The following is a 9,550-nucleotide window of genomic DNA, read 5'->3' as shown; positions in this document are numbered from 1 at the left end:
ATTACCATTCCTATCCTTTTTTGATTTGATAGCGTCGACAGACAGACGGACAAATAGACAGGGATGTTCTATAAGCAGTGTTGAAGTCTGAATAAGGGAGAGACAAATTTTCCTCCTTTACAATGTACAGTTCCGGGTGCTTGATGAAGAACTATCACACATTCTTTCCAAAGGTGGCTCTTTGAGAGAAGTTTCACTCAAATAGGTCTACTCAGGGGAAGATATACTCTTACAGCTCCAAAGCTTTCTTCCCTCAGCTTGTTGAGATAAATTCACTTTTGTTCATAAATTGCAGATCTGTCTTCAACATTGGGGGGAAGGGGAGGTATGACCGTTCCCATTTTTTTAAAAGCGATGTTCAAAATATTTTAAAAACTTGAAAAACAATGCTGTGGAGGATCAGGGGAGTACAGTTGTCTTCAACATTGGGGGGGGGCAGGCAGATTTGAGGCTTATTCTCGAGGAGGGGAGATGGAACATATTACGGTAGATTAATCTGATTTCTGAGATGAACCTGTTGTATATTACACAGCAAGGAACATCAATTTAATCTCACTTTCCTTTGTGGCAGTCGAACAGACACAGAAACCACCACATTTCTCCCCCCAAAACACATTTCAAATCTGATTATTGGGGGAACAGTCTTCCCAGTTCCAAGATTGAGGTACATGTCCCCCTCATCCCCCCAGGATCTTCGCCAGTGCTTTCGTTAAAAAAGCGATTTGATTTCCCTCAAGAGCTGTCATTGATTCTTTCTTAATTAAAACTATCGATCTTCAGGAAAACCGAGCTCCCGCAGAGTCCTTGCCTGGCTATTAATTATATAAAAGGGTAGCCTGTATAGCATGTACACATTGAAGAGAGAAGCATGGCCTCCCGGCAAGGACTAATGTTTAACATTTTTAAAACATTACCCTCAAATGTTTTGGCACCGCAATCTTTACGTATACGGTTTTAAAAATCCTAACATTTTAATAATTTTATATTCTTTTATTTATTGTCAACAAAAAGGGTAACTAATCATCTAGTACAGGAGTTTTGCCTGTTCTAACCTGAAAGTTCGGGGCACACTTATGATAAAAGAAAAAAAAATCTTGTTCAGTTACATAATGATCAAAAATTTAGTTTACTACATTCATATTTAAGCGAATCTTCTAGTTGGCAACATTGGTTATGTCGTGTGAGTCAGCTGACTATGCACTCGGAGATCCGCTAGCAGCGGAAAACAGTACTTAGTTTTATTGCAGTGCAGTTCAATGAAAACTTGAAGACTTGAAATATAGTGAATGTTTGGTTTCTAACATACCAAAAGTGTTATCGCTGTGTTGCGTTGATTGTGCAAATATGTTATAATGTTGAATTAGCAGTTATCCAAATAAGGAAATATAAAATGTGAACATTTATACAGTTTGTTATTCATCTGAAATAAGGTAAGTTTTACTTATTCCAGCTGTTCCTAATTCGTAATTTTATAATATGCTCATTTATTCATTTGTCTGCAGAGAGAATCTGGTTACAACGATATAATTATTATAAATATAGCATTTCATGTGCGCATTCGTCTCCTAATGATTTAAAAATTATACTTGTAGGCCTATTCCCTTCAGGTTTAGTTATTATGACTGAGAAGGTTCTAGAACACAGGTCCCCATAGGCCCGTACCCAGGGGGGTCTAGGGGGGCCGCCCCCTACATTTTTGAGCTGGCTGCCGGCCTGGGTCCCCCCGTATAGGTTAGTAGCTAGGTTGGTTCCATTCTGTACCAAAGTTTAATATATAATTCACATAGTATTGCCGAGCGAGCGTTAGCGAGTGAAGGCGGGTTAGAGCCCCGCAGGGCACGTTGTTTTCTGTCTTTATTACAGCTAAATGGGAAGGGGGACCTCTGTTCTAGAACCTTGTCATTATGACTTGTAGTAGAATAAATTCATGGAATTTTGTTATACAAGTTTCTGTACTGTGTTCAGTGCTTCTCTGGAGGGTTACAGGGTAATGAATCAATTAATCTTCTATACGTCATTTCCATCGTACCAGTTTAATTACAAATGCAATAGAACTATAAAATCTTAAATATTTAAGTTATTCTGTGAATTAATAATTCCATTCGTAAATTTTCCAAATCTTGGTGGTCCAGATTGCTATGAACTTTTTTTTATACACATTTAAAGAATCATACCAAGAATTTTTTTTTTTTTTTTTTAATAAGAGATTTGACACTTATATGGAGTGATTTTGTTCCGTTTGAAATCAATATGACATTTACGACAAAAGTGCAAAGGGAGATTTCTGTAATGAACGTGAACCAAATGCATTACTTATATTTTTAGATATACCTTCTTTAGTTACGAATAATAAATAATATTTTTTGTCAGGAAATCTTAAATGAAATTTTAAAGAAAATCAGTCATATGTTGATAGGTTCTGTGTACAAGGGCTTAAATTGAAATAGTTGTATGCACAAAGGTATTACGTTTGGTCCGGGGAAGTAGTTCTTGGTTACGCATAATAAAACGTGCCTGATACATAATATTTATCGCGAAAAAAAAAAAAATCTAAAACAGTGTTTTTAGTTTTCCGAACAAACTAAAATTTTCCGGTTTTTTCAGGCCTGAAAATTAGTAGCTGTAACAGTTTTTTTTTTTTTTTTTTTGGCTTTGAACATTACTAGATGAACATGTGACCCTTTTTGTTGACAAAAAGTAAAAGAATATAAAATTATTAAAATGTACTGTCTATGCAAAGGTAGGTGCATGTCTGTTGTTATTCTATGTAATTTTAATTTAGGTATGGGAAATTGGTGCACATTCCGAACTAGGTCTGACATATGTATTCCGTAAAATTGCTCATAATAATGTGCAGTTGTGATCAAAGTGAGTGATTTTGTATCAAACTCTAATATTAGCAAGTTGTTCGATGGCTAATTCCATTATTCTTATTTACAATTATCTAGGTTATTTACTAGTGAAGAAAAAAGAATATTTCCACTTCCGGCAACTATTGGCAATTTGTTATCGGAATACTGTTAAGGAAATCAAATAATAACAGTAATAATAATAATCAAGTTTATAGTACTTAGTAATAATAAAGTTCCTTAGTATTAAATAGCATAGTAGTTTGTATTCAGAATTTACTTTATTATTATTATTATTATTATTATTATTATTATTATTATTATTATTACATATGTTACTGCGATAGTTTAACTTCAAACATTAACCCTAGGTCCCAATTAATTTTGCAAGGTATAAATGCAGTACAGATTAATGTGTATTAGAAAATGTAATTTTCATTCAGCTGTGATTTATTTTGTAAAGTGATTCAATTCCTGTGATTGAACTTAGTCAAGACCAGTACATTTCGCACGAAGGCCGCAACAACACTCTTCTTTCAGGCTAAAACCATGAAATTAATGAAGTAGCCTGTCGGGCAAAAACCACAGCGCCTCGTAATCATTTCAGGCTTAGTTTTGGGGGTGAGGGAGCAAATACTTTCTCTTCCTTCCAACAGCCATAATTGACCCGTCCACCGAACGCAGTAGAGTGGTTGGTAGAAATTCCCCTTTTAAAATGTAGACCTCATTCTTTATAGCTCGGGTTACTTATGCTATTCGAACGAAACTAGGACATTTTAGTAATTGATAAGACTTCCAAATCGAGACACTTTTCATTCCTTGCATCAATAGGAAGTACCTAAGCAGTAAAACAGACATTTTTATTTCATTATTGGTGGTTATATCTGGAATGATCTGATGTGTAGAAAAACAAAATAGTCCATCTAAGATCCAAATATTATAACTGAACACCGTAACGTAGCGCGCAGTATCAATAGTCAAGCGTACTATAAATTAGTGCAGTCAAATTAGCAAAACGTAAGGAACAAATTAGTAACAAGCTGAAAGTTGGCACAGATGTTGTGAATGATGTTCTAAACAACATACTAAAAGTCCCCTGAAATCCCAGGTGACCTTCGCCGCCATATTGGAAAATGGCCGCCGGAAGTGTCAAATGAACAATACCCAGATAAAAATAGCAATATATTCGTTATAGTTGAACATAAAGAGAAATCGTAGTGTCGTTTTATAGAACATAAATAACACACTATTTTTTAAAGAGAAACAATTTTTCATAAAACGCATACTTCTAGAAATATAAAATTCCGAAAACTATCGTCAAGCTGATTTAAAATTTTATTGAACTTAGGATGTAATTATTAACAAGTTAAAATTTGACATAGATGTTGATAACGATTATTTAAATGACATACTAAAATCCCACAACTTCTTGTACAAATGTCCAAAGTAAATGAAAGATAATTTGTTAAGTGAAATACAAAATCTGGACCGGGCTAAATATTTGAGAAACTGTAAATGCAGTCGATCCGAAGCCAATTGGGATCAATGGTGGTGCAAGGGGGAAACATTATGACATGTTTGAGGTTGTTCTCCGCCATCTTGGAATCAACTTGTTTATTTTAAATGGCAACATGGTCGTGTGACATATTAAACAACATCCTCGTTCGAAGAGAAACACAATGGTAGGGTTATTTTACCAAACCCTACAACTGTTTTGAAGTTGTGAATATATTTAGGATATGTTATGTGTGAAAAGCTGTGAAATGTGCTGTGCGAAGTTTCGAATTGAAGGATAAAGGAAAAAGCAAGCTTTGTAACATCTCACATTACATATTCTTTTATAACCAGGAAAAGAGAGAGCTAACACACATGAGACAATTACAATCACATGACATGTTCAGCATGCCCACCGTTTTGTTCTATGCACATCCTTAACCGTGTGACCCTGTGCTTAGCACCCTGCGAAGCATAGTTGGTGATGTTTGTTCACAGACAGTAATAATTCTCCTTTTCAGGTAGAATGATTCCATTTCAAATCGTGCAGGGTGGTCCGCACGACTGTCTCAGATTTCGTTTATTCTTTAACATGAGAAACTACATACAAGATTATTAGACCCGTATTATTTCTTTTGCTGAAAAAAAAAAAAATCTCCTTCGATATACAGCCTTCCAAAATGGCTGCCCTCCTCTCGGATTACTCGGAAAACTGAAAAACATGTCAAATTAAAAGTTTTATTGTAGAAAAACGAGTGTACTTAGTAACATCATCGCAATAGTAGGAAGAATATAAAGTAGTGTGTTTCGGTGGAAGGGAAAAATTTGTCTGTTGGTCCAATAGAAATCGCGCAATTCACTCGCAATGTTGACAACTTTGGTGAAATTTTTGCTAACTTCAAGCATTTATATTTCTGTCCTCACGAGACATATCAACCATCTGCTTCTAGCATCGAAACCTACTCGATAAGGTCTCTTGAAAATTTGACGGACTTATGTTTCTGATTATTACAACGTACGTTATACTATGATGAAAAGCTGAAAATTTCATAAAGACGCTATGTTTGGCCACCATTTTCTCAAAGTCCCTGTTTGGCCACCATTTTAAAAATCTGAGTTTCTTACAACTATTGGAGAAGTACCTAAGCATTTAATATCCGTTAACCGTTCAAGCGGATACAGCCCCTAACGTTAGCAATTATTTACTGAAATTTCAATTTTTGTACTTGGAATGTAAATATTTCCTATGGGCATTTAGGTCCCATACACAAGGCGATTTGAAAAACAGTATGAAAATTTTGAGAGATGAATCCTGACATCAAATCAAGTAGAAAAGTTCCTATGAGTCGAATTCCGCTTCGTTTTCGAGTTACAGGGTTTCCAACTCGGGACTCCAAATAGGCTCGCGACAATGGAAAATAAATTTTCCATTGTGGGTGGACTGAAATGTTGCTATTTTATCTAATCTTATTTTCAGTTGCCAATTTGCTTTCTTACAATACATTTTACAGTCAAAGAATATTTGTATCATGCTATACTAGTACTATACTGTACGTCACCTATTCCATTAGGTACGCAAGAAGATTCAAAAGTTTCGCAATAACCTTTAATGCAATTATTTTACGTTTTTGTGTATGTAATAGAGGTCTGCACGGGCTCGGACAGTAAATTTTTAAATATACAACCATATTTCTCGGCCCTTTTTGGGCCTAACTTTGTAAATATACTGTACAACGATATATATTGCACCGTTCTTTCTGAAGAACTTTTAAAGCACATCTCCAATTTAAATCTCAAATTGCTATAAATAAAAATTCAATTTTGCGTTAATTAATTTTCTGTAACTCGGGCTTATTTTGGGCTCATTTGATTGTCACAAGTGCTCGGTCCGGGCTCGGTTCTAAATGCTAAAACATATATCGGACTCGGGTCGGGCCTCAAATTGTAAATTCACGGGTCGGGCTCGGGCTAAAATTTCAGACCCGTGCGGACCTCTGGTATGTAATTATCCAGTTGCATTGTTGAGAAAATAAGAGGCAGATATTCAGTAATTCCTTTTTGTAAAATGAAGCCTTTGTGATCTCTTTGATACAGATTATGGTATTTAAAAATACTGATTTGTACATTTATAATTATCAGAGAAGATTTCGTTCCCTTTGTAATGTAACTCTTTTTCCTTTGTGTGTGTGGGAGGGGGTATAGGGTGATCAACCGTCCCGTATTTACATTGGGTACAAAAAACCTTACCAATCGCTAAAATGTCCTAATTCATATTATTTTCTAAGCTATGTGATTATATTACCTATATGATATATCTAATTACTGAGTAACGTCATTACGACGTTTGCGATGGGGTGTGTGGTGGCTGTACTGTTTCCAAGACTCCCACTTCGCAGACGACAGAATGGTGCGAGGGGCTGAAAGTCTTATGAAAAATAAATGCAACCTGATTTTGCTGTTTTGGGCGGCGGAAGATTGAGATTTTGTTATCAGTAAAGTACAATGTTTTGGTGATTTGACTAAGATGTAACGTACTTTCATTTACCAAAGGGGAACAAAGGTAATAGAACTATAAAAGTGAAACTAAAAAAAAAAAAAAAAAAAAAAAAAAAAAAAAATATATATATATATATATATATATATATATATATATATATATATATATATATATATATATATATGTAAGTGAAATAATGTTTAAAAGTAAGAAAAGACAAATAAAGGGAGTTTGAATCCGATGCTGGGAGTAGTTTCTTATAAATTCTACCGGTGACAGATTTGATTGCTCCAGCCGAAAACTCAATACACGAGTTTAATATTGTAGTTGCCTATCTTTCCGTAGATATTATCTTCGGTCAAAGGGAGTCAAGCTTCAAATCAAATAGGACGTGTTGCGGTTGTTTTTATTGTCTAAACGAATTGTTTAGTGTTTCTTCCAGACATGTTTTCGGGGGGGGGGGGGCACTGCTCCCCGGAGCTCTAAGAATGCCCCTCCCGAAGGAGACCAAAATAATACGTCTATAATATAATAATAAATACAATAGTACCAGCATTGCCCCCCCCCACCCCCGGAATACTAAGTGTGCCTCCCGGAACATTTTTTCTGAAAGAACGACTGATGCCTAGGAGTGTATGAATTTAAAGAGGAGTATTCTAAAGAGTCGAACTATATTAAAAGAGGACGCTATGACAGCAGGCCCGTGCTGGGATACTAATGAGGGCGCTCATACAAACGGGTATATATGTATAAAATCTTATATACAGACTTTGAAAGAAAGTATGGGTGTCATTTTATATCAAAATCACCACCAAATTTGTTTTAGTATTAATGTAAATAGCTAATTTGTGAAAACCTCGAATCGAAATCCTTGTTACTAGAGAAAAACTTTTCGTTCCTGTTAACAGAATTTCTGTCAAATAAAAAAAAGATAAATATATCAATAACTTAATGTAGGTCTTGTTTATGGACACTGGAAGTTCAGTGCCACGTTTACAAAAGCTCTCCATTGATTTCTGTCCTTAGCCAACTGGACTCAGTTTCTACTTTATATTCCAGTCTCTGCGAGAACCATTTTAATGTTATCCTCCCGTCTGCGCCTCGGTCTTCCTTATGGTTGTTTTCCTATTTGAATTTACAGTCAGAACTTTGAAAGCGTTTCTGATTTCTTCCATTCTAGCTACATGACCTGCCCATTTGAGCCTCTAGACTTTATGTCCCTAACAATGTTTGGTAAACGTATAAATTATGCACTTCCTTCTTATGAAGTTTCCGCCATTCCTCATTCCCGTTCCTCTTGGAGTACGAATCTTGTTTTCAAATACTTTGTCTGCGATTTTCCCTCCGAGTGCCCATGTTTCGTAACCTTGCAGCACAACAGGCATGATTATCGTTTTATATTTTAAGCTGCAAATTCCTCAACAGAATTCGCGACAACAAAAGATTTTTAACTGAATAATAACACGAAATCCCTGCTTTCAGTTGACATCAAATTTCTTAGTGATTATGTTTTTGGACTGTTAATAATGATTCTAGATATTTGAAAGTATCCACTTTGTCGAAAGTAAACATTATCTGGTATTTTAACGCATCCATAAAATGCAGTATTACGATCCCGACAAACTTCCATGTGTTTAGTTTTCTCTACATTTACTTCTAAGCCCATATCCCTGCAAGCGTTAATTAAGATTTCTGCATTCCTTTCTATTGTTCTAACATCCCCTATAAAATTTACATCAGCGTACACCACAACCTGTTAAATACAATTCAGCTCTAGGACATGATTGCTGTCTTTGATTTTTCTTATAGTGTTCTCCAAAACAAAGTTAAATAATAATGGCAACAACGCATCTCCTTGTTTTGAGCCATTCTCAACGTGAAAGCTCGTGAACGGGAATTTCTCTATTCGAACTTTACTTTGGGATTCATTTAAACATACCTTAAATAATCTAACTTTTTCGGCATTCTAAGTTCTGTAAGCATGTTGTTCAATGTTTCCCTCCTACCCGAGTCTAAAGTCAATAACTGATATGCCAGGATATTGTATTCCCATTTCTTTTCAAGTAGTAGTCGAATGGTAAATATCTGGTCCATAGTTGATCGATTTTACCTAAATCCGCTCTGATAATCTCCTATAATTTCATCTGCGTATGGAGTCAGTCTTTCTAATAGAATGTTTAAGAGGATTTATTTAATGTTGACGGAAGAGAAATGCCACAATAATTATTACAATCAGTTTTGTTGCTTTTCTTCTGAACTGGAACAATGGTTGATTCTTTTCACTTTTGTGGTAATTCCTTCTTGTTCCAGATAAGGAGAATGAGTTTGTGTATCTTGCTGTGCAATTTTTCCACTCCAGCTAAAATTAAGTCAGCCAGAATTTCGTCTACACCCGGAGAGGTGTGTTTCTTTAGCTGTCTAATAGCGATTTCTATTTCTGTCTGGTTAGGTTCTGTAGTATACGATTATGTTGTGTGCATTTCACTTTCTCCACAAACATTAGTTTTTGGCTATATGTTAAGCAAATCGACAAAGAAATCTTTCCATGTGTTTAAGATGCTATCCTTATCAGTGAGAACTGTTCCGTTGGCTTTATTTCCACGAGGTGGCTTTATATATAACCACAAGGTTGATATGCTTTCTTAAATTCATTGCTCCCTTTATACATGTCCCGAATGTTTTTGTTTTTTATTATCTTCAAGTTAATTAA

At 35.2% G+C, this 9,550-nt stretch overlaps 1 protein-coding gene across 2 annotated transcripts in view; it reads left to right on the top strand.

The window, feature by feature from the left end:
* Positions 1–1,202: 1,202 nt before the first annotated feature.
* LOC145690456 (NFX1-type zinc finger-containing protein 1-like) overlaps positions 1,203–9,550 on the top strand; it is a 157,774-nt gene continuing 149,426 nt past the window's right edge. For both annotated transcript variants that reach the window (XM_081765364.1, XM_081765362.1), the window contains exon 1: positions 1,203–1,430. The gene's annotated coding sequence lies outside the window, so the exon portion shown is untranslated. The remainder of the gene's footprint in view (positions 1,431–9,550) is intronic.

Source organism: Thermobia domestica, chromosome 1 (assembly GCF_964235325.1).
Source record: "Thermobia domestica chromosome 1, izTheDome1.hap1.1, whole genome shotgun sequence".
Taxonomy (NCBI): Eukaryota; Metazoa; Arthropoda; class Insecta; order Zygentoma; family Lepismatidae; genus Thermobia; species Thermobia domestica.
The sequence above is the reverse complement of the archived record's forward strand: the minus strand, read 5'-3'. Positions and strand labels throughout refer to the sequence as shown.